The following is a 7,816-nucleotide window of genomic DNA, read 5'->3' on the forward strand; positions in this document are numbered from 1 at the left end:
AGCACATGTGTCTATTAGCACATTGACCCATGTTGTCTACAGAGTACAGGCCCTTTAGAAACACACACTTAGCACAACAGCCAATACCCTAACTGGCACAAAGTACAATGTATTATATGGTTGAGTAGGCCCTATTATGTATTGTGTTGGATGATAATCATATAATCTAAAAATAGCTATCATTGGTTTGACATGTAAAATGTTTCAGAATAATCTCATAAATATGTATTGGTCTTGTAAAAAAAACTACAGAAATCAGTAACTTTTGCGCTATCATTACAATACTATCCTACACTGAATCCTATTTGTCAAACTCAGGATGTGGAACAATTTTCTTAAAGGAAAAAAAAGGGAGAAATCTTGTCAATCGGCTTCTGGGTGTGAGGAAGCTCTGAAATGAAATACTTGCAGGCTTATATGCCCCAAGATGGTAAATGTGCACATGTGTCGTAGGAGGCACTGCAGAGGACACAGTTCACAGTTTCATTTCTACAGGAAGTCTATAGTAAGAGGAAGCAGAGAACCACAGGGAGGAGGACCTCAGTTCACACGTGTAGGGGGTTTCATATGCCCTTCTGACAGAATTAACAAAGGCTCACAGATACTACAGAAAGTATAAGTTTATACGCTCATGGAGACCATACAGTATGTCCCACATGCTAGTATCAGAAGCACATGGGGTTTCATTTGATGGTTGTCAGAAATGCAGGACACCCCATAATATTAAAATGCTATTTTAAAATGCATACTATTTTCAGGAAATTCTCAAGATTATCCTATAAATTAGGACATTCACTGGCTTCGCTGGTTCCTGTGTGGTTCTGATAGTGATACCACATCATCAGACTTTGGCTGCAGGGAAAGAAGGGAGGCAGGCTGTCAGATTCCAGTAGTTACATGTCTGCTGCTAGCGTCGATTCATTGAAAATATAAGAGTACTACTACCACTCATTTTCTGTCTCCCCAAGGCTCAATATCATACTCCCTCAACATTCAGCCACGTAGGATATATTGCAACCCAAGCTGTGCAGAGCAATAATGGTACGGCAATAACAAGCAGCAAACCATGACGCCCCCCCCCCCCCCCCCCATACCTCCAACCTCCCCCATGCTCCAGTAAAGGAGGTGAAAGGAGGTGCCAGTAGGGGAGTAGTAGTCCTCCAGCTGTTGGAGTTACAGGTGGGTGAAGAGGGGAGAGGGGGACTGGGTTCAATTTCATGGGGGGTGAGTGGGGATCGGTGGGGGGTTCAGGGGGGTAGGTTGGAGAGGGAGAGAGTGCAGCAGCTGGATATTATCAGGGGGTGCACTGGGGGAGTAAAATTTCAGGGTGAACTGGTTTAAGATGAACTATGCCTGGAAGGCCAGGCATGGTGTTTATTTTTGGGGGGGCTAGCAGGACTGTTTTTTGGGGGGCTGGCAGGACTGTCTTTTGGGGGGCTAGCAGGGCTGTTTTTTGGGGGGCTAGCAAGACTGTTTTGGGGGGGGCTAGCAGGACTGTTTTTTGGGGGGCTAGCAGGACTGTTTTTTGGGGGGCTAGCAGGACTGTTTTTTGGGGGGCTAGCAGGACTGTTTTTTGGGGGGCTGAGAGGTTCTGTGGTGTAGAGCGCAGACTTTCAATTTCACTCTCTTCCTTTGGAGTGAGCTACAGTATGTGCTGTTGTGCGTGTATGTGTGTGTGTGTGCATGCTCGTTTGTGTATAGATACAGTATAGACATTTCTAGATACAGTATACAGTGGATTCAGAAAGTATTCAGACCCCTTGACTTTTTCCACATTTTGTGACATTACAGCCCTGTTCTAAAATGTATGTTTTTTCATCAATCTAGACACAATACCCCATAATGACAAAGCAAAAAAAGTTTTTTAGACATTTTTGCTAATTTATTAAACAGAAATACCTTATTTACTTAAGTATTCAGACCCTTTGCTACGAGACTCGAAATTGAGCTCAGGTGCATCCTGTTTCCATTGATCATCCTTGAGATGTTTCTACAACTTGATTGCAGTCCACCTGTGGTAAATTCAATTGATTGGACATGATTTGGAAAGGCACACACCAGTCTTTATAACGTCCCACTGTTCACTGTGCATGTCAGAGCAAAAACCAAGCCATGAGGTTGAAGGAATTGTCCATAGAGCTCCGAGACATGATTGTGTCGAGGCACAGATCTGGGGAAGGGTACCAAAAACTTTCTGCAGCATGGAAGGTCCCCAAGAACGCAGTGGCCTCCATCATTATTAAAGGAAGGAAGTTTGGAACCACCAAGACTCTTCCTAGTGCTGGCCACAAGGCCAAACTGAGCAATCGGGGGAGAAGGTCATTGGTCAGGGAGGTGACCAAGAACCCGATGGTCATAATGACATGGCTTCACAGTTCCTCTGTGGAGATGGGAGAATATTTCAGAAGGACAACCATCTCTGCTGCACTCCACTAATCAGGCCTTTATGGTAGAGTGGCCAGATGGAAGTCACTCATCAGTAAAAGGCACATGACAGCTCATTTGGAGTTTGCCAAAAAGCACCTAAAGACTCTCAGACCATGAGAAACAAGATTCTCTCGTCTGATGAAACCAAGATTGAACTCTTTGGCCTGAATGCCAAGCTTCACATCTGGAGGAAACCTGGCACTATACCTACAGTGAAGCACGGTGGTGGCAGCATCATGCTGTGGGGATGTTTTTCAGCGGCAAGGACTGGAAGACTCAAGTCTGTAATCGTTGCCAAAGGTGCTTTAACAAAGTACTGAGTAAAGGGTCTGAATACTTACATACATGTTATATTTAAATTATTTTGGTTTTATACATTTGTAAGAGTCTCTAAAAACCTGCTTTTTCTTTGTCATTATGGGGTATTGTGTGTAGATTGATGAGGGGGGGGGGAAACGATTTAATCCATTTTAGAATAAGTCTGTAACGTAACAAAATGTGGACAAAGTCAAGGTCTGAATACCTACCGAATGCACTGTATACAGGTGTGTGTGTCTATATTTAGGGTACCGAGTCGTCTGTTATTTTCAGTGTCTGTGGTTTAAGGTGATGAGGTCCCTGCTCTTTGAAAGGCGTTTTTCCAGTAAATGTATTTGTGTCGGTGGGCCAAGGAGATAACTCTGGCCTTTGTTTTCTTCCCAACGTGTGTGTATGATGGGAAGTGACTCTCTAGCCCTGTCTTAATGACACTCTACTTGACCTATGTAATCCAACATACTTAAGGTAAAGTTTTGGGCGAAATGTGTACATTTCAGACCCAAATGCTCTCACGCATACTAGCCTTGAATAGCATGTCTGTTCATTGTCTTTTGGAGGTAAGGTGAAATGCTGTTATGATTCCTAATGCTGTGTTTTTATCCTTATCTTCATCTGGACCCCATCTGGTTTACATCTGGTCACAGTGTATAGGGCCCAGGCCTGCGTGTGTATGTGTAAGCATGTGAGCGTAGGTGAGTGAGGTCGTGCGTGCAACTAGCAAGGACACTCTCTCCTCCAGCTGGATGGAGTTTGCTTGAACTGCTGAACAGCAGTGATGATGAGGCTTTATGGGTTAAAGCATGTGTCAAACTCATCCCACGGAGGGCCGGGTGTCGGCAGGTTTTCGCTCCTCCCATGCACTTGATTGATTCAGTAAGATCACTAATTAGTAAAGAACTCTCCTGGTTGTCCAGGTCTGAATTGAAAGGGAAACCCCCAAAAAACAGTAGACACTAAAAGTAAAGAGAATACATCCAGATAACTGAGTGTATTCTGTAAGGGGAAACATTAGGGAGAGGGGCAGAGAGACCCTGTGCTGGGGTCCGCTCAATTGTTAAAGGGAGGTAGGGTGTTGATGGTGACTGGGTCAAGTGGGCTCATCTCCACTCAAATAGCTCTGGTCTGGAGTGAGTCTGATCTTATGAACCTGACTGAAAGAGAGAGAGGGAGAGACAAAGCGAGAGAGAGAGAAGAGAGAAAGAGAAAGATTCTTCCCTTCACAGACTGAGCCCCTCCTGTCTCATGGCTCGCTTCACTGCTCGCTTCACCTTGCGTAGTCAAGGTCATTACATGGGGTTGTGTGTGTAGGACTCCACCGACCTACTCGCTGGAACAATGGGCCTTGAGCAGTGAGCAGGGTTGAGTAGGAGACGTCTGGCTATCTGCTCCAGAATAATGTTTAAATTACACCTCCGTTAAAGAGACCCTCAGTGAGTTCTATTTCACTGGAGGACTGACTGGGGATTCAAGATCAGGTAGGTCCTTGCAGGGTTGACCAATGTGTGCACGTGTGTGCATACCTCTGTGGTTGCTTGTGTGTATTTATGTTTGGAAACTGTGTGTGCTTGTTTGAGAGAGCTGTACAGGAAGCAGGGGCCAATTCTAAATCATCAAGTAGAGGTAGTGGACAGAAGTCTCTACTATGATGAGTGCTTTGGGAGTAGTGGTGTGTTACAGTGCTAATGCATTAGCAATCATCAACAAATAGCACGTTTAAAACTTTTGGGGGTTTGGTAATAATAATGTTTGGTGACAAGTAAAGCAAACAAAGGATAAGTCATCATCAAGACAGTTTGAGTTTCATACTCTTGTTTTTATCTTTGCTTTAGGGCAAGAGAGAACTGTTTAAGCCCTGAGGCTATGATTTAATTAGGGGTGTTTTCCGCCACACTGATCCTCAACAAGGGGACCCCACAGGGGTGCGTGCTCAGCCCCCTCCTGTTCACCCATGACTGCATGGCAACGCAGGTCTCCAACTCAATCGCCAAGTTTTCTGACGACATAACAATGGTAGGCCTGATTGTCAACAATGACGAGACCGCCTACAGGGAGGAGGTTGAGGGCCCTGGTGGAGTGGTGCCAGGAAATTAACCATTGCCTTGTTTTGTATCACATTCCAATGATAAAACTGGGGGGGACAAGAGGACAAGTACATTAGAGTGTTTAGTTTGAGAAACAGACGCCTCTCAAGTCCTCAACTGGCAGCTTCATTAAATAGTACCCGCAAAACACCAGTCTCAACGTCAACAGTGAAGAGGCAACTCTGGAATACTGGCCTTCTTGGCAGAGTTCCTCTGTCCAGTATCTGTTCTTTTGCACATCTTAATATTTTATTTTAATTGGCCAGTCTGAGATATGGATTTTTCTTTGCAACTCTGCCTAAAAGGCCAGCATCCCAGAGTCGCCTCTTCACTGTTGACGTTGAGACTGGTGTTTTGCGGGTACTATTTAATGAAGCTGCCAGTTGAGGACTTGTCATCTGTTTCTCAAACTAGACACTCTAATGTACTTGTCCTCTTGCTCAGTTGTGCACCGGGGCCTCCCACTCCTCTTTCTTTTCTGGTTAGAGACAGTTTGCGCTGTTCTGTGAAGGGAGTAGTACACAGCGTTGTACGAGCTCTTCAGTTTCTTGGCAATTTCTCACATGGAATAGCCTTCATTTCTCAGAACAAGAATAGACTGACGAGTTTCAGAAGAAAGGTCTTTGTTTCTTGACATTTTGAGCCTGTAATCAAATCCACAAATGCTGATGCTCCAGATACTCAACTAGTCTAAAGAAGGCCAGTTTTATTGCTTCTTTAATCAGGACAACAGTTTTCAGCTGTGCTAACATAATTGCAAAAGGGTTTTCTAATGATCAATTAGCCTTTTAAAATGATAGACTTGGATTAGCTAACACAACATGCCATTGGAACACAGGGGTGATGGTTGCTGATAATGAGCCTCTGTATGCCTATGTAGATATTCCATTAAACATCAGCCGTTTCCAGCTACAATAGTAATTTACAACATTACACTGTGTTTCTGATAGATTTTAATTCATTTTAATGGACAAAAAAAAGGGCATTTCTAAGTGACCCCAAACTTTTGAAAGGTAGACATTGCTCGTTCTGTAATTTTTTAATTTCTTTATTTTTAGATTTTTAGACTATGTGTGTATTGTCTTGTATTGCTAGGTAATACTACACTGTTGGCGCTAGAAACCCAAGCTTTTCGCTGCACCTGCGATAACATCTGCAAATCTGTGTACGCTAAACTTTGATTTGATTTCTATCGTGCAGACCAGAGTTATGTTGTTTATCTTGCTGGAATCCTACAGGACATCGTGGCACAAAGTCAAGGGTTCTCTTTCGCCTGACATTTCAAAGATTTTAGAGTATGGCCCAATGACGTGTCAGCATATTCCTTGTTGTTTTGATCTAGACTGACTCTGGTTGATTTTAGTTGATTTTAGTTTTAGGATTATGTTGGAGATTAAAGACCCTGTCCTCGAGATCTCCAGAACAAGTCCTCCTGAGGCAATTTGTTTTGTCCTGGGAAATCTTTGATTGGCATTGAACCAACTGAACCAGACTGCACTGAATTGTACTCTTTTACTGCCCCCAAGTGGTTGTAAAAGGGTACAACTTTGTTTGGAAAGTTAGAAAACGTCATATGTGAACTAGCTGCTACCAGCAGTGAACAGGCACTACCGTTACAACAAGTAGCTTTATCTCTATCTGCTGGACGCAATGCTTCACTGCATTGCCAGCAAATGGAAGGGAGGGGCCCATTGACTCTATGTATGGTATAGGGAGGAACACAGGACATTCTTTTTTTGTACCAAACCCTCTTGAAAATTGGGAACATACAGTTCTATTTGCTGTAGCATTCCTCGTCTGAATTAGCCTGTTTACACATTCCCTTGCTGTAGTCATGGAGCTGTCAATCTCTCAACTGATCATTTAAATGACACTTAAGAGGAGATTTAGATTGATGTGCTTTCACAGTAGGCTACATTGTCTTGACCCTTGTAAAAAATAAAATGGGGCCCAACCGCTCTCTGTGCCATGGTCACATTTGGACCAAGGTTACATCTTGCCAGGGGGCATCTGCAGCAAAACCCCATGGTAATCATAGATTTTCTTCTCTATGGGAGTGATAGCGTGTTGCGTGCCGTGTCAATTTGCTCTGTTCAGACTGTATTTGAATAGTGTATTCTACATATTTAAACCTGGCTAACCAGGCTGTCAGAAACAAATTGACACATTAAAAACAACCTTTTGTTTTTAATGAACTGTATACTAGTGTCAACTCTTAGAAACAAAATCTGTAACTTAAAAGGTTTCTTTGGCGGTCCACATAGGATAATCCTTTGAGGAACCCTCATTGGTTCCAGGTAGAACCCTTTTGGTTCCAAATAGAACCGTTTTGGGTTCCATGTAGAACCCTTTCCACAGAGGGTACTACATTAAACCCAAAATGATTCTACCTGGAACCAAAAAAGGTTCTCCTATGGGGACAGCCAAAGAGCCCCTTTGTCACCCTTTTTTTCTAAGAGAGCAGAATCATGTAAGCCTGAGGCTTTTTGTCATTCTCGTTTGACAGCAGTCAATGACCTAAGCGTACTGTACGTACCTTATGGTACTTTGCATTGTGTGATCTCTATGCTCAAGTGAAGTCACATTCCATAACATGTTAGAACAGAACAAACGCGAAACTGTTTGCCTGAAACCAGGGATAACTCCTCACGGCATGGCTACACCCATTCAGTCTGTACTCCTCTGTTTCGATAGGGGATGTTTTTGATGTAGTGTGTGGAGCAGGGGAAGAGGCTGCTATCTCCATGCCTGTGTCATCCCCCCCCAGTCAAAAAAATACCCCAGGCTCACTTTTCCAATTCCTGTTTTCTGTCGCTGCCATCTTTTTTTTCCATTGCCTTGTTCAGTCCCCTCTGGTGGATCTGTCAATAAGCCAGTCATGACAATGACACGTAGAATTTTTCATTACCTTGCCCCAGGGCACTATATAGTTTACTACCCATGCCTCTTTTCCACTCTTGTTCACACCCTCTCTCTCTCTCTCTCTCTCT

The sequence above is a fragment of the Oncorhynchus clarkii genome, chromosome 21 (assembly GCF_045791955.1).
Source record: "Oncorhynchus clarkii lewisi isolate Uvic-CL-2024 chromosome 21, UVic_Ocla_1.0, whole genome shotgun sequence".
Lineage (NCBI taxonomy): Eukaryota > Metazoa > Chordata > Actinopteri > Salmoniformes > Salmonidae > Oncorhynchus > Oncorhynchus clarkii.